Source organism: Mixophyes fleayi, chromosome 4 (assembly GCF_038048845.1).
Source record: "Mixophyes fleayi isolate aMixFle1 chromosome 4, aMixFle1.hap1, whole genome shotgun sequence".
Classification (NCBI taxonomy): domain Eukaryota; kingdom Metazoa; phylum Chordata; class Amphibia; order Anura; family Limnodynastidae; genus Mixophyes; species Mixophyes fleayi.
In genome coordinates, this window is record NC_134405.1 from 214532617 (window position 1) to 214551507 (window position 18891).

The 18891-nt window shown below is 39.0% G+C and overlaps 1 protein-coding gene across 1 annotated transcript in view; it reads left to right on the plus strand.

The window, feature by feature from the left end:
- The first annotated feature begins 1818 nt into the window (after window positions 1–1818).
- The window catches only part of ELK3 (ETS transcription factor ELK3), a 33860-nt gene continuing 16787 nt past the window's right edge, over window positions 1819–18891 (plus strand). Inside the window, exon 1 of the mRNA XM_075209330.1 lies at window positions 1819–2240. The gene's annotated coding sequence lies outside the window, so the exon portion shown is untranslated. The remainder of the gene's footprint in view (window positions 2241–18891) is intronic.

The window sequence follows — 18891 nt, forward strand, 5'->3', positions numbered from 1 at the left end:
TGTACCTCTGGGATGCCACCACACAGCATGACCAGAGTGTGGGGGAAGGTGTAGGGAGACAAGGGAGAGAGTTAAGGTGCTATCCAGATTTTTGATTTTTTTTTAAATAAAAGAAATGCTTTATCCAGGTGGCCTACACAACTGCCTGCCACCCCCAAAATTATTCAATATGGGACTGGCCAATGGGGACATGTCCTCCCCTGGTCATTAGACATTTGTCATATTGTGTGTGCTAAATAATTATAGGCGACAAAATAGGCGACAAAACCAGTTCAGAATTTTTTAACATGGCCCTGATCATGCCGGGATGTTATTTGCTGAACAGCATGGTGGCACAGTGATTAGCATTGCCACCTCACCGCGCTGGGATCATTCATTTGTTTCCGACCAGGACCCTATTGGTGTGGAGTTTGTTTATTCTCCCCGTGTTAGGGTGGGTTTCCTGTGGATGTTCAGATTTCTTCCTACAGTTCAAAAACAAACTGTTAGGTTAATTGAATTCTGACAATATGGATAGTATGTTTGTGTGGCATTGAATTGAATTGTAAACTCCAATTGGGAAGCTGACAGATGTGAATGACTATATATCCTCTGCACTGCCCAACATGATTGGAACAATATAAAAATAAAATTATAATAAATAAAGAGTAAAAATAATAATAATAATAATAATAATAATAATAATGATCCACTTACCTGTGAGGTGGCACAAGCTTTCAATATACTAGTTATCCTTCATTTACCCAGGTATTTCTTTTTTTTGCCCACTACCTATGTGTTGACTTAAAAAGCATGTTGTTTAAATATATAACAATTTCATAATGACTGTAGCATTGGAACATAAAAGCACAGTTTGTTTTTAGTTGATGACAATATAAATCATGTAGATATAGAAAAGTATTCAAAAGCTGTTACACAGTAAGGCTGGGTACACACTACAGAGTTTTCCGACGATTATCGAGCCAATCACCCGATAAATGACTGCTTGGCCCGATGTCACATTAGTGTGTACACTGCAATGATGAGCGATTGTCATTCCAAACCTCATCGTATCGTTTCATTTTTTTTTTTTCGAACCAGACTAAAAATCTTGTTCAATGATAAAACTATGTTGTTACAATTCTGCAGTGTGTTTGACCAATAAATCTCCCTGGAGTGTGCAGTGTCTGTCTTTTCAACTGATGGTTATGACAGATGAAGAGCACATATTTGAAGGTAAATCATGTAAAACTTGTATATTATGTATACATGAATCGGCATGCTGATCGGGACTTTTATTTTCAGTCGTTGGTAAAATCGTTAACTATATCACATCTGGAGATATTTTCTGGATTGTGTACCCAGACTAATAGTTGGTTGATAGTTAGCTGGACTACACTTTCATTATAAGATTTCAAGAGATAAACTGTCTCTCACTAGTAAAGTAGATCATACTATTCTAAATAATACTAGCAATGGGCAGTAAATTCTAGTTACAAAATAAAATAACCAAAAATCACTAGTATTCTTGGTATATAAAGACAACATATTCTGCAGCAAGACACAATCATGAAACAAATAGAGCACATCATGAGAAAATAAAAACCTACAAACAGAATTGTACTTGCTAGATATTAGTGTGATCTAACATCGAGTGGTGATTTTATCTTCATTTTCCAACAGTGTGAAGTGTGTCCTTCAGCTTTTTACATATAGCATAACCTGCAGTACGCCCAGAGACTATATACAGTATGTTCTTTCTGTGCTTATTAGACACTTGTTAATTTTGTTATTACTTTGCTTTTAGTTTGGGTGAACTCCTCCCCTGTGGTGTGGGATGGGCAGACGAAAACAACAGACAGATGGAGCACTTGTAACTTTTGTGTGTGTGTGCAGTTCATGTTGTTACTGTTGCTGTTTTACTATGTGTGTGTCTTATATTACAACGATGCTGAACATCAGTGGCCAGAGAGAGGAGAGGGAGGAAAAGCCTGTTTACACAGACTGCAAACCGCCTGGGGAATAATGCAGGAAAGGAAGTGAGCCGGCTCTCTGTCTGACTGCTCCAACTTCCTGCTCACACACACACACACCAGTGAGAAAAAAAAAGAAAAGAAAGAAGAAAAAAAAATCAGGATCTCATTACAACAGAAACGCCTGCAGACGACTGTCAGCATGGAAAACGAAGGGATTTTACCAATTTCATCTTAGAAAATAAATAAGGGCTAGGAGAAAGTTCCCAGAGTACAGCACGAGTTTGGGTATGTAAATCTGTTTATTTGGTGTCACTAATTGCATACAGTCTTGTCTAGTTCTTGCATGCACTCGTTAGAATTCTGTTTGCAGAAGATCACTGTTTGTAGGGCTGGGAAATAGAAGGAAGGCTCGATTTATTATGCATAGGAGGGAATACTCCTGTATTTCAAGTTTGGCATCATGTGTGACATTGGCATTATTGTATACTAAGAATATAATGTTAATAACTGAGCAGCCAGTAAATATCCCTTCTGCAGATCATCGCCTCTTACTTTACCCGAGAGGTAAGGAGAACGCCTAATTGCAGTAATTAGTGCAATAAGGACGTGACTGTCACTGACATGACAGATGAACCAAACTGTACCCTTGATAGATCTGCTCATGACACAGACATTATTACTGTCACCCAAACTTGGCATTTCTGAGCAGCAGGGTACAGGTCCACAATGAATGTCATAGCACACTGGCATGTGTGTCAGGCACTTGGGCAGTCACCACTTGTGCCAGCATCAGACATGCTCATCTAGCGGAGCTGCCACAACAGTGTCAGGCTGATCGTTATCTGCAGAGTGTGAATAACAGTGATAAAGTCGGGGCAGTGTATTCTCCTGAAGAAATAAAAAAAAAAGTTGTATGAGTCTAGCTTGTCTGGAAACAGCAAGACTAATTGCCATGCGCTTCCGGTTTGAAACTGGCAGCAGACAACATCTTGAAAATGAGTCACTGGAGCACACAAAGAGACTCTGTGGTTTCCTTCTCCTCAGGTTCATGCATTTGCGCTTTGTAGTCTTCAGAGGATTTTTTTTTTTTTTCTTTAAAGCTCTGGTCATTTAATAAGGATCCTCAGCCAAAAAGGTAGTGGAGAGAGCCGGAGTGTTGTTGTTGGATGGAAGTTTTTTTCTTTTTTTTTTCATAAGGTTATAGAGGACCTGATGCTGTCGGGGGAAAAAGTTCCCTTGAATTTTCCACTGGCTGCAGGAAGAGAGCACATTTAGTCATAGCTAAGTAATGTCTGCGCACAGCGACTAATCTCATTAGGAGTTTCCGGTCCCCAAACACAGGAGGGTTTTGTATGGTTTCTAGAGGAGCCCTGCCACCAACATGCTCAGCCAGGAGCACTCCTTTATTTACTCACAAACCCTACCCAGCACAAGTCTGTCATGTTCCCTATATACTCAATATATTAGATCAGTTCTAGGAAAATCACTTACTTTTTTTGTATACATTGTATAATAAATATATTATTCACATATAGTTTTATAAAATATTATTTCAGTGAACTGGTTTGGTATACAAGTGAAATAGAAGAACTTTGGTGGCTCATGGATTTAGATATTATTGCACATTACCATGTAGTGTTTACTTCCACATATCATCCCACCACTCCCCATACTTTTTGACTGCTGAGTCAACACAGTATTTCATATTAGCTGCATTTTATTCTCAAAGACAATGTGTGCAAGCTGAGTGTATATATATATATATATATATATATATATATATATATATATACATATATATATATATATATATATATATATACATATATATATATATATATATATACATACATATATATACACACACACACACACACATATAGGATTGAAAGGTACCTATCATTTGCCTTTCTAGAACTTTTTAACTACAATGCACATTTACATGCTTAAAGTGTACGTTCACATTTTATTTTCCTAATTTTAATATTTTACGCGTGGTTCATGGACATTTATTTCTGATAGATTCCATACTAAAGCCACCAGTTTTGTGCTTCTAACTAGCTAAAGACTGAACATTGATTTTTACCATTGTAATTCATATTATAAGCACTTAGATTTTGAAGGGTTGATGTTACGAGGTGTCCTGGGCATTGTGTTTATATTAGTATAAACTGTGACTTTTTCAAATAAAATCTGATGTGAATAATTTATATATTTACACAATTGTCACCAAACAAGCTGTATTAAGTGAAACATTGTCAATTTGTAAGATATTGTTAAACACAATGGTCACATTTGCAATAATGCATCAATTTACAATCCCACCCAAGCTGCTAAGAAAGATCATTTTTTAAGATCACTGCTTAATATTTATTCTACTTGTTTATATTTTCACGTTTACAAAAAACTTTTTATGCAAGATCCTCAGATCACCAATATGAATGTTTTTAAAATATAAATAAGCTAGGTTGATACTAGTTTCCACATAATAAAACTGACTTAAATTCATAAACAATATTAACAATAAATAAGAATCAACAAATTCACCTTTTTTTCCTACATGCTAAACAGTTGTCAGTGTTTCCTAAGTTCCATGGACAATGGCAGATTTTTTTTTAAATTTTTCTATATTGATCATCTGCACCGTACAAAATCGCTTGTAAGCCTGGACCAGGAACCATTGTGTTTACTACTATTTGTAAAAGGAAATCCCAGTGACATCAGAATGTGACATCACAGGAATTTCCATGCAAGGATTGAAAGGCCCTGTTCAATGCAAGAGATACCTGAATCAGTCCTCCAGGGCATAGCAATAGTTCTATACCAAATTGACCTAACAGTAAGTGCAGTACTAGTTTCTATTGTAATTATCCCATATCTAGCACCAACATATTGCGCACCAATATACAATCGGAGAATGTTATTAACAAGAGTCATTGCAATTTGTTGCAGATTGCATTTCCTGGTGAGTGCCAGTTGACCCCATAAGCTCTCCCCTTGTATAAACAAATTGTGAGGAAAGAGTGAAGAACTTTTAAAAAACAAAACAAAAACATAATTGTTCCTGGCTTTATAACTAACTCAAATGTTGAAAAGTGTATTTTGTCACCTCATTCCCTTACCTGGGGGAATGAGGTGACAAAATATCAAGGTAATGTGTGGAGTTGTGCTAATTATGTAAAAGTAACTATGGGAGGAGTTCATGAAATGTTTTTATGTTGTCTGGTTTTTCTATTAACTGTAAAATAAAATATATATTTATTTTTAGTGGGTTTCCTCTGGGTGCTGTGGTTTCCTCCATATGTCCCAAAAAATATACTGGTAGCTGGTTTGGCTGCTAACAAAGAACGCACCTTAGTGCTCAGTTAAGCTCCAACGGGGCACGGAGTGATGTGAATGGTCAAATATTTTCTGTACAACGCTACAGAATAAGATGGTGTTATATAAATAATAATAATCCAATAGGCTAGCATGTGAAGCTCTCTCTTCTGCAAAACAAATAAGACCATTTCTATAGTTGTACTTATAAATATAAAAAAGTTACTGCCAACAAAGCAGCCCAAAAATTTAAAAAAGTACAATGGATTTGGTCACTAATGTGCAAATTAGCTTAGGTCATGGAGGGGATAAGGGCACAAACAAGCACAACAGAGGGGGATTCCACATGTAAAATATACGCTAGAATAAGGGCACATGCATGGTTCTCATGGGCGCGTTTTCATCTTTACTTTCTGTGAAGAGCCACATCACATAACTGATAACCTTGTATACATTGAGTGTACAGTACACATACTACTTTACATAAACCATATCCTAGTATAGTCTAAAAGCAACATACAAATTATATATATTGATTAAAGGACTTTGAATATTTTTCTTGTTTTGATTTTAGGTAACAGTAATGCCCCCTAACAAACCCGTGAAAGGGATTTTCCAGCCAAAGCTATTTTTATGCATTATGTGGGGCAATAACGTAAAAAAATAAAAAACATGTATAATTGTCCTGCAGGTGGTATGTCAGCTTCTCTCACCTGTGGTCTGTTCATCATAGTGGATTGAAGCCGGGCTCAATATATAACTAGTCTGCATAGCAGCCAAGCAATGATTACTGGATGCTTCGGTGCTCTAATCCAGCTGTGAAGCTGTACCAATAGAGAGCTAGGATATATTTCAGTATAATATCTCTCTAATGCAGGATGTGTTTTTGTAACCTTATAAACTAATGCATATCAGGGTGTTGCCTGCATCTCAATCTTCTTAATTGGTAGTACTACTAATACAGAAGATGCACTGACTTGTATGGCATCATGTAGTATGGACTACAGCTCCACATGATGGTGCTATGAAGTTGATGATCATTTACCAGTCATAGAAAGAGGTGTTGTTTAGCATAGCTTTGTCTTTCTGGTTCTAAATGCGTATTGTTGTTTTTCTATATGTCACTAACAAAAGCAAATATTGATATGGTGCTCCTATGAGCAATTTGATTCTTTTTAGAGAGCAAAAAAAAAATAAATATAGGACAGGCTTGATCACCTTCACTCTGTTCCGTGGTGTTTGGGTGACCACAGAGCATCGTTTTCCCTGGAAAGGACACTTATTCACACATGCTCTGGGATTGTGAAATCAATTTTTATTACATATTTTTTTTAGAAACTCCTAGGCGCACACTGTCTCCTCTCCAAGTGCTGAAGTGAAAAAAATAGTGTAAGAGTGCAAGGTCTTCAAGCCCATCTGGAAGCAAAGGGCCCCTAACTCCCCAACCTTCAGAGCTAAAAGGCCCCTTAGAGGGGAGGTCCTCTTTATAGGGATAGGAAGAGCACCTGTCTCCTAGGGTCAGTCGATGATTCCCCTAGTGACCGGGTCTTCAGCTCCACCAAGACTAGTGGCTAATACAACCATCCAGACTTAGGGAGATATAAGAGCCAGCTTACACCCAAAAAAAAGCAAAACAAAAAACCAGTCAAAATTAAATGTGAAAAATTAAAATAAAATAAGTGTGCCATTATGGCCCCAACTTTTTTGCAGGAATTTTCTTTATTTTTTTAAATTATGCTTACCAGGCAAGGTGATCATGGCAAAAATAAAAGGTGCTGCCTGTTTAATAATCAATAATGCTTTGGTGCATAATGGTCCCCTCACTGTGTCTATAAAGCCCTCCTGGCTTGGCATCACTGTGCGTACACAGAACTTTGGGCTTCCCAGCAACTGGCCAATGGACAGAGGACCAAATGATGCTATCTTACTTTCATGGAGTACTTTTTAAACCCAATGGGCTTGAGTCATTAAGGAGAACAAAGCATAAAAAATGAGTAACTTTGCACCTAGGCAAAACCATGTTGCAATGGAGGGGGAGGTCAATTTAAAATGTGAGGACAGATTTATAGTTGGGGTATGGCATGAACTAGATTAATTTTAAATTTCAGTGTAAAAATAAAGCTATCAAGTATTTGTGTGCTACATGAAAACAACAGCCCTTCCTTTCCTTCCGTGCAAAATAATAAAAAAAATTTGCACCCCTTGCATTGTAAAATGGTTTGTCCATCAGTAAACCTACTCCCTTTTTTTTTTTTTTTTTTTTTTTTGCTTTGCTCTCCTTAGTGACTCAGGCCCAATGTGTATAGGCAGATCTACACTTGATTTTAGCCAGAAGGCCAAGAAGTGACAGTGGGATGTCTTTTGCTCTCTTTGGAGAGAACCTGGGTGACATGTCATTGATTTATGGAGGGGATCTTCTAATTAGAGCAGGTAGGAGATAGCAGATATCTGGAACACCACCATATATCGACCTAATTTTAATTGCAAACAAATATGAATTTATGTTACAGCTAACTCCAGTTCTCATTGCAGCTTGATAGTTTGCACATTTTTTGCATTTTTCCAGTTTTAACTATGTACAGTTTATAAATGATGTAGTTTCCCCTTCCTTTGTCTGTTCCCCCTAAATATCTTTCTTTACCAGATTTCACAGGGTTATGCAGAGGGCAGGTCTGTTGGAGATTAGCAGTAGGAAGGGCTGTGTCATGTACAGGAGGAAGAGTATGTACAATCAGTGCACTACTGGGTATACCCAGCCCTCCCTCCTTGAAACCTCAAAATATATGGTAATCCATTGCCCATTAATGTACTTATCACTTTGGATAGATGTCTGGTCCAAGATCTTTCTAACAGAAATGTAATTTTCAGATTATAAATTTATAGTTTAGTATATAACATTTTTTTTTTCTCTGGAATAATCATTTACAAAAGTACAATACAAGGGGCCATGTGCTGAAGGCATGCTCTTATCTTTGTGTAAATGTGCAAACGCATTTATGAAGAAGGTACAATAGGGTGGAAGACTGTAGAGTGTGTAAAATCTTGGTTCTTCTGATGGGAGCATGGTGGATTTTGGTATTCCTCAATGAATATGATGCCCTCATGCAAACATTAGATTTCATTTTGTGAAACTAGATATTTTAACGAGAATTTACTGGTGCATTTAGTTGGATGGTCTTGGTTTTGCAGATAGCAGCAAAGGATTTTTTTCCCCTCTCTAAATGATTTGAGTTTTACATGCATTCTGGAGTCATCATCTGCTTTCAATAGGGTGCCCTTTGCATTTTCTAGGCACATTTTATGCAGGATTACACATCTATAGTTGCACATGCACATGTATAAATGAGACAGTCTACTTACTATCTTGGTTAATTTTATTTTAGATTTATGTTAGCAGTACTTTAGAAGAAATTTCAGTATTAGAATGAATCAAATGTTATCATCATCATCTTTATTTATATAGCGTCACTAATTCCGCAACGCTGTATGGTGAGCACAGTCACATAAGTCCCTGCCCCATTGGAGCTTACAGTCTAAATTCCCTAAAAATGCACACACAGACAGACTAGGGTCATTTTGATAGCAGCCAATCAACCTACTGGTATGTTTTAGGAATGTGGGAGGAAACCGGAGCACCCGAAGGAAACCTACATTACAAATAAAATATAAAATCTATCTTGACAGGTGTGCTAAACATGATTATACTGTTATTTTTATATTGTAACCATTAGTTCTTAGTAAATATTCATTTATAAATCCCAGAAAATAAGAATGTTTTGCTTATCTCCTATATAAATGCCCAGTGGCGTGTGTGAAAAAAAAAACCAAACAAGCTGCAGCGCCACCTGCTGGGCAGAGTTATACACTGACCTATATATTTCTTGAAGGAGAAGTGACAGTTGGGAGTGGTTGGTGGTTGCCGGGGGTGACAGTGAGGAGTTTTTAACACCGTAAGTAGCTTGATGAAGGATGTGGCGATGAAGATGAAGGATGAGGTGATGGAGAAAAATGATGAGGTGGTGACATGTGGACAAAACCACGCGCTTGCGTCAGGAAGTAACGCTCTTCCCCTGAGGAGGCCTGGGCTAGGCCCAAATGCATGACAAGAACCTTTTTAACACCTTAAGTAGCTTGATTTGACTAGAATGCATGAGTATCATGCACGGGTTAACTTGTTTTCCAATAAGCAGCCAACTTTAACAACATTGTGTCAGATCTCTTTTGCTCCAGACACACCCTAGTACAGACCTAGCCAGCCCGTGGCTCTCCATGTGTTGTGAAACTGCAAGCGCCAGTAGATAGCCAGCCGATAGCTGTCAGTTGATGCTGGGACTTGTAGTTTCACAACACCTGGAAAGCCATAGGTTTGCTAGGCCTGCTCTAGAAGGCAGTCGACAGAGGTCCTGGCTACTTCATGATTCTTCTTTATCCAAAGCTCCAGCGACTGTGCAGCTACCTAACATATCTGCAGGGCTGCCATCAGGGGTTACTGAAAGCACAACAGTATGAGGCCAAACCAGTCCTGGCCTCAAACAGATTTATTAGGGGAAGAGGGCTTGTAGCAGTGGGGGGCCCCCTTGTACGCAGCACATTCTCTTCCACTCCCAAGTTGTCAGAGGCCCCATGGCTGCCACCAATTTCTCCAGTTCCAACCCTCTGAGTGCATATCTTCCAGAGAGAGGTTCCCGGCTTCCGGACAGAATACCGCGACAAGGCAGAGCGGCTCCCTGCAGCATCACTGATTTTATGTGATAATAATGTCATAATGTTGTGAATGGAGAGGAGCCAGCAAGAAGAAACAGACAGGGAAGTAAAATAATGCAGGGATTGGGGTGACTAAAAAGAATGGTGGGAAGGTAAGCGTTGGGTAGAAGATAACTTAAACCTGTGGATGGAGTGAGAGAAGGAAGGAGGGGGGCCGAGCCTGTTACATTTGTACTGGGCCTCACAATTTCTGCGTTCCTTACCCCACACCAAAGACCTATTATCACATTGAGAAAATAGTAATCACCCTGGGAAAAAAAAACATGTTTATCTAACCCTCCCATGATCCCTGCTGGCGCTCCCCAGGTAGCCTCACAAGTGGGGTATTTTTACAATTATATTGGCTACATACACATCGTTGTTTTTTGTTTTGTTACATACAATTGTATTTCTGTGCAATCGCATCAATCTATAATTAAGGTACAAATGTTGTCGTGCAATTGTTTTTAGCATTAACATTTTCATTTGGATTGGAGGTAATAAAATGAGTGATTGCTTTAACCACATTGCAATTTGAATATGACAGAGCTGAGAGACAGTTTCAACCACAGTGTAAGACAGTTGTACTATAATACACAATCTTCATCCAGCTTCAATACAATACGATTTTTGATGAAAATATATCAGTTTGACCATTGTTATTTGACTGTCCTGGAACTGTTGTCAAACACATGATATATTTTTTAATAATTCAATAAATAATGTTTGGATTGTACTGGGTGCTACCATCTCATTCTCGAGATAGTAGAAAGAAGTGCATTTGGAGAAGGCAAACTTAAAAAGTAAAAAAAAAACAAAAAAAACTTATTTAAGTATTTTATACTGCTATGGGAAATTTAAATTCAAATAATTTGCTTTCACCTTGGGAATCAAGATGAATACCTTTGATTTGTGATGTCACTAGCCACAACTTATAGATTTATAGCAATGTCTAGTACAGGCATGTCAAACTCAAAACCCCAAATTGGCCAAATAATCAAAGTCTAAGATTGTTTGGGCCGCAACAAAATGGACAAGAAATGAATAACCATCGTCCGCACAATCGGATAATACATTTCATAAACAATCCACAAACTCATATAAATGTACTTGGACACCAACTTACCAGGCAAATACTGATAATGTTTTGAGCACAAACAGTCACAGATTACGACGTACCAAGCAGTTCGCTTGTATCACAAAAGCGTGCTGTACTGACTGTGTGTGACAACATAGAGCGTGGGTGGAGGTAGATGAGTGGAATCGGCACGTGAACGTGACACTAACGGGGAAGGCTGACGGAACTCACATGCACACTGTTCTGTCATATTCAGTGAATTTGTAAATCATTTAACCGAATAAAATAAAATGCGGGCCACATTCCACTTGTTTTCCCATAGTAATGCATGGCTGCAAAAATTTGCGTTTGGCCCGTGAGTTTGACATGTCTGGTCTAGTACATGCAACTAAGTATATTCTTACATTTATTTCATAAGACATTGATAAAGGAAATCTATAAATGTAGAGGAAGTAGAATGCGTAGGAAATTGGTGGTAAATTTACCCATTTTCAATAAAGAAAAAAAATCCTTTTAACTCTTGTTTGCCACCACATTTTTGGTTTAAAGGGGATTAAATTGGTGACATTTGTTATAGATTATTTACCACTAAAAATTAAAACCATGTCATTCAAAATATCAGTCAACCCCCCCCCTCCCTCCCAAAGGTACGATTCAAGTATGTGGTAACTGCATATAGTAAAGTATAGTTATTTATTTTGTTACTTTTCCTGTAACTAAGTATCCAATATTTAATGGTGCTGTACATTAGTATATAGTCGATATCTAGAGTTGCGCAGCCCTGTTACACTGTTTGTTTGTTTTTTTTTAAAAAATAAGACATTGATAATCTATTTGAAGTTGGGTTAGAAGCCCACTGGTACCTGTGCATCAAGAGTCTGAATAAATGGAAAATAAATATTTTGATTCAAAGACTGGTGGAAAAAAAAACCAGAACAGCCTATGGTCACTTGGAAGTCCTACATTTACTGAATGTAACAAAACTAACATCAACGTGAACGTAATAATACAAAAAAAAATAAAAAAAACAAAGCTTTCATGAAGTGCACATATTTTCTTAGAGTAACAATCTACAAGAGGGGGGCACACTGGAACTGTTGACTGTGGTCATCTTGAAATCATTAGTGTAAGTGAGATCACATTTTAACAATCTGCAGTGCTAACATACATGGCTCACTGTAGGAGATATGCAATCCTCCAGACTCATACAGCTCCCGTCTAGTTACTTGGTGACCTACTTGAAAGACTCATTAAATGCTAGCACTCCATTCTATCTGTTTTGTAGTAAGAAATGTATTTTTTTATATATATATATATATATATATATATATATATATATACATATACACATACATACATACATACATACATACATACATACATACATACATAGTGCTGGTATACAGTGATATGCAATACCACCATTTCTCCTACTGCTTTCATTGTAAAACTCATTCTCATATTCCATTCACTTACATTCCCATTACATTTTTCATACTGGCACTCCGACCACTATATGCATGTACAATACTAACAATGAAGTAGCAAACATAAAATGACAAACACTATCTTTCAGTTCATCAAGATATTATAACTGCTTTCTTGAATTTTGTTGTTGGAAGAGCTTTTGTGTTTAATGATAATATATACGTTCGGCTATTAGATCTTAGAGCTAATTCTAGATCACGCTCCCACTTTACCTCAAATAAGGGTCTACAGATATTTTCTCCACTCTCCCTAATGTCCCGTATATATAACTGAAAAATATGGTACCTTATGATATATGGCATACTCTCTACTAGTCTCTGTAATAAAGAGTGTTGCCTTGACGTGTGATTTTGTTATTCTAACTGAATTGAAAAGATGCCTAAAAATTGGTAGAGATTGAAAGATATCCGAGGTGGGGAAGTATATCAATTTTTTATATATTCTCCCAGCCAAAGAAAGAGAAGTTTGGTTTATCCCAGGTTGGTTGTTAAGTCTGCCAAAATATGTTTGTGAAGATGGGTATAGCGAACAGCCAATAATGTGCTAAGGGAAGTTTTTGAAGATTATAATTTCACAAAAATAGGGACATTCTTGAATTTATGGACAATGTGGTTTTAAGATGTACGAGACATTGATGTATTATTTACCTATAGTTTAAATAAGTTTTATTAGATCCGCTGCCTACGACTATTTGGATCCTGACTGGTAGTAATAATTTCTTATGATGTCCTACATGTTTCTAATTGCATCTAACCTTTTTGGACATTCCTGTAATATAACATAGTTGATGAGGTTGAAAAAGACACCAGTCCATCAAGTTCAACCTATTTTGGATTTCCTGCGATCCCTCTCTTATATTTGAATTTGATCCAGATGAAGCAACTGCCAATCTGTTTTAATAAAGTAAAATGGCTCCTGACCCAATATTGCAGTCTTATTTCTTCCTGGATTCACTGCCATCCTTAATTTTAATTACCGGTCGTATCCCTGGATACACTTTACTGCTAAAAACTTGTCTAACCATTTCTTAAACATATCAATTGATTCTGCCATCACAACCGTCCCTGGCAGTGAATTCCATATCTTAACTGCCCTTACTGTAAAGAACCCCTTCCTTTGCTGTTTGTGAAATTTCCTCTCCTCTAACCTTAGGGGATGACCGCGTGTCCTGTGTACGGTCCTTGGGGTAAAAAGTTTCCATGAAAGTTCTTTGTATTGACCCTTAATATATTTGTACTTAGTAATCATATCCCCTCTTAGACGTCTCTTTTCTAAAGTAAACATGCCTAAACTGGCTAACCTTTCCTCATAACTTAATGACTCCATACCCTTTATCAATTATGTTGCCCTTCTCTGAACCCATTCTAGTTCCAAAATGTATTTTTTATATTGACAGACTACTTGGCATTCTGGGCAGGATGCAGCCACCTCGCATCACCTTACACCAGCTTTTGCTTGGTTGTCTTTTTTATAGAGTGGTGCCCAGAACTGTACTCCGTATACAAGATGAGGTCTTACCAACGATTTATACAGTAGCAAATTTATACTGTCTTCCCCTATATCTATGTCCCTATTTATGCATGCCAATACTTTTTTGGCGTTTGCAGCTGCTGCTTGACATTGAGCACTATTGCTAAGTCTGCTGTCTACGAGCACTCCCAAATCCTTTTCCATTATAGATTCTCCTAAATTTATCCCATTTCATTTTTAGATTGCGTGCTTGTTTTTGATCCCTAAGTGCATAACATTAAATTTATCTATGTGGCCGCCCAATCCTCCAGTTTATTCAAGTCCCTTTGCAGAGAAACTACATCTTGCTCTGATTTTATTATTTTGCAAAGTTTGGTGTCATCTACAAAAATGGAAACTTTGTATTTATTAATGACCTTGGTGATCAGGGCCTGATTAAGGGTTCTGGCCGCCCTAGGCTAATACGGCCGCAGCGCCCCCCTCCCCCCGAATATATAGGTGTATAGGAACACTCCTGAATATGAATGTTCAGGTGTATTCTCCAACATTCAAATTTAGACATATTGTGCCATTGTCTCTTACCTGTTCTTGATCTTCTCTCTTGCAACTTTGTTATCCTCTCGCTGGCTTCTGGAAAGTTGGCGTCCTGTTTTGAAAATGCAAAAATTTATTAGAATGCAAAATGTTAACAAACCCTGAATGATTAGGCCCTTAAGTTAAAACAAAACACTCCATTATGGCCAGCTAAAAGTACCCCATTGTACAGGCATATATAAGCAATATCTGAATATTTGTGGTCAATCAAACACAAACCTCTACCAGCCCCATCCCACTAATATTTAGTATTCTAGTGATTGATGTGACCACCTCACAATCATGAGATTATGCCCCCCAAAGCTGCTCTATTTCTTAAATACCACCTGCAGCCATTTTCCAGCCTATAGATATGCATGGCAGTGCCCCCCTCTCCCTCCCTATAGATATGCGTGGCAGCCCCCCCCCCTCTCCCTCTAAATATACATAGCAGTGCCCCCCCCTCTCCCTCCCTATGGATATACATGGCAGTGCCCCCCCCTCTCCCTCCCTATAGATATACATGGCAGTGCCCCCCCCTCCCTCCCTATAGATATACATGGCAGTGCCCCCCTCTCCCTCCCTATAGATATACATGGCAGTGCCCCCCCTCTCCCTCCCTATAGATATACATGGCAGTGCCCCCCCTCTCCCTCCCTATAGATATACATGGCAGTGTCCCCTCCTCTCCCTCCCTCCCTATAGATATGAAGGGCAGTCCCCCCCTTCACTTACCTGTAGTTGTGTTGGCCAGCGTCGCTCCTCAGCTCAGCAGACAGGAAGTGAAGACTTCCTGCTTCCTGTCTGCTGCACAGCAACAGACAGCCTAGCGATTGGCTGCCTGTTGCTAACCACTGACTACCAATGCTTTGGACCGTCGAGTCCTCCACCCCCCCCCCTTCCCGAGGCGACCTCCCCCCGCGGCGACCCCCCTCCCCCACCCCGGAAAAAACATAATTGAAAAAAAAAAACAAAAAAAACCCAATGAATGAAAAACAAATAAAATACCCACAGCATCGCGCCCCCCGGGACCCAGCGCCCCAGGCTGCAGCCAGGTCAGCCTAGTGGTTGACCAGGCCCTGTTGGTGATGGCTTAGAGAACAGTCATGGCCAAAAGTTTTGAGAATGACACAAGTTTCTTCAGTGTTTTTAGACCTTTTTGTCAGATGTTGCTATGGTATACTGAAGTAAAATTACAAGCATTTCATAAGTGTCAAAGGCTTTTATTGACAATTACATTATGTTTATGCAAAGAGTCAATATTTGCATTGTTGACCCTTCTTTTTGAAGACTTCTGCAATTCTGGGCCACATACTGACTGATGGCCACCCATTATTGCCTAATCAATGCTTGGAGTTTGTCAGAATTTGTGGGTTTTTGTTTGTCCATCCGCCTTTTGAGGAGTGACCACAAGTTCTCAATGGGATTAAGGTCTGCGGAGTTTCTTGGCCATGGACCCAAAATTTTGATGTTAGGATCCCCGAACCACTTAGTTATCACTCCATCATGCTGGAAAAGGCATTGTTCATCACCAAACTGTTCTTGGATGGTTGGGAGAAGTTGCTCTTGGAGGATGTTTTGGTACCATTCTTTATTCATGGCTGTGTTCTTAGGCAAATTTCCCTGAGCAGTGCGTAGCAGGGAAATACTATGAATATGTAATACATGCATTGACGTGTTGTTCTTGCATGCTGGCGCTTGTAATACTATAAGCGCCGCCATGCATATGGGCACTGGTGTATATGGACACTTGTAGTGCCACAAGTGTGCACTACAAATATTGTTCCAAGTTGTGCCTCCATAATGATTTAAATTAACTATAGTGCCCCCTTAATGATATGGTTATGCACTATATTTTAATTTTTTTTCTCTGGTACCCATGGGCCAGGAGTACCAGGAACGTCCAGTGTTAATCAGTATTGGGATGGTCAGCTCTGGGTGCAGGGGCCTGATCATGTGATCATAGGGCCCCACCCTAGAGGACTGGCCTAATGCTTAGTAGCCGTGCTTGCAGCACAATGTAAGAGGTAAATCTGGATATTTATACTGGTCTTAGTAGTTGGTTTGGCCTAACCTGCCACACAGATGCCATATAAGTTTACAGCCATCAAACAGATTAGTAACATAGTTGATGAGGTTGAAAAAAAGACACCAGTCCATCAGCTTCAACCTATTTTGGATCTCCTGCGATCCCTCACTTATATTTGAAATGGATCCAGAGTAAGCAACCGCCACTCTGTTTCAATTGTAAAAATCCCCCCAGACTCAATATTGCAGTCCTATTTTTACCCTATATCCACTATTATCCTTCATTTTAATTAATGGTCGTATCCCTGGATACACCTTTCCGCTAAAAATTTGTCTAACCCTTTCTTAAACATATCTATTGAATCTGCCATCACAACCTTCCTGACAGTGAATTCCATATCTTGACTGCCCTTACTGTAAGGAACCCCTTACTTTGCTCAAGATGAGGTCTTACCAATGATTTATACAGTGGCGAAATGACACTGTCTTCCCTTGCATCTATGCCCCTTTTTATGCATGCCAAAACTTTATTTGCCCTTGCAGCTGCTGCTTGACATTGAGCACTATTGCTAAGTCTACTGTCTACGAGCACTCCAAAATCCTTTTCCATTATGGATTCTCCTAAATTAATTTAATTTATAGATTGCGTTCTTGTTTTTGATTCCTGAATGCATAACCTTACATTTATCTATGTTAAATCTCATATTCCATTTGGACGCCCTATCCTCCAATATATTTAAGTCCCTCTGTAGAGAAGCTACATCTTGTTCTGATTTTATTACCTTACAGAGTTTAGTGTCATCTGCAAAAATAGAATCTTTACTCTCTAAACCATCACAAAGTTCATTAATATATTAAAAAGGAGTGGCCCCAGCACGGAACCTTGAGGTACTCCACTTAAAACTTTTGACCAATTAGAAAATGTTCCATTTATCACAACTCTCTGTTCCCTATTCTCTAACCAGTTTTTTGATCCAAGTACAAATGTTGTTTCCTAGACCCAGTTCCCTTATTTTGTAAACCAACCTCTTGTGTGGCACTGTATCAAAGGCCTTTGCAAAATCTAAGTAGACCATATCTGTCAGGCGCCGTCTCCGCACTGACACTTGGTGCAGGAGACGGACGCCTGCACCTTCCAAGCAACCACGTCCTGTTGCCTAGCAGCGGGATGCTATCTCTGCTTACCTGTCTGCAGCCAGCATGTCTTACCGCCAAAATCTCCCTAACCCTATCAGGAGGCACCTTAGGGTATATAAGGCAGCCTCTGACACATGTCTAGTGCCAGAGTATTTGGTCTTCAGCCTTGCTCCAGCGTTTGTTCCTGTGTTGTTGTGATTTGGATTCTGACCCAGGCTTGTTCCTGACTTCTCCTTGGTTCCTGGTTCTAGCTAAGACTGATATTTGGTATTGACCCGGCTTCCTGACCATTCTCCTGCTTCTGATTTGGCTATATCCGTTCCTCTGGTTTTGACCCGGCTTGCTGATTACTCTTCCAACCTGCATCCTGGTGGGCTCTCACCGCTGCCTCAATTGTTACCTCGCCAGCTGATACTGAGGGCCGCGACCTGCATGTCCCTTGCAGCAAAGTCCATACCTCCTTGCGGGGGTTCCTGGTGAAAACCAGGGGCGTGTTAGACTCCGTGCCTCAGTACTCAGTAGCGCTAACTGCTGGCAGGTATCATCAATTCCACCTAGTGATTCTGACAATATCTACTGTGCTGCCCTGGTCTAAGTTCCCACTAACTGCCTCGTAGAAACTAATTAGATTAGTTTGACATAACCTATCCCTCACAAATCTATGCTGATTCACACTAATAATCTTATTGTGCACAAAGCAACCCTGAATACTATTTTAATATACCTTCTAGTAGTTTCCCCACTATTGATGTCAGGCTTACAGGTCTATAATTCCCTGGTTGTGATCTTGTCCCCTTTTTAAACAACGGCACCACACCTGCTATTCGCCAATCCCTTGGTACTGAGCCTGATGAGATTGAATCTATGAAAATTAAGAAAAGCGGTCTAGCTATTTCTTAGTTTAGCTCCATAAGAACCCTTGGGTGTATGTCATCTGGAGCTTTATTTAACTTAATATTCTTTAGTCGCCTTTGGACTTCTTCTGTCAACCAAGTATTAATTAATGATACAGTTTAATTTCCATTTTTATGTATTATTTCTACCATTTGTTCCTCTCTAGTAAATACTGAAGAAAAGAAAGTGTTTAATACCTCCGCTTTT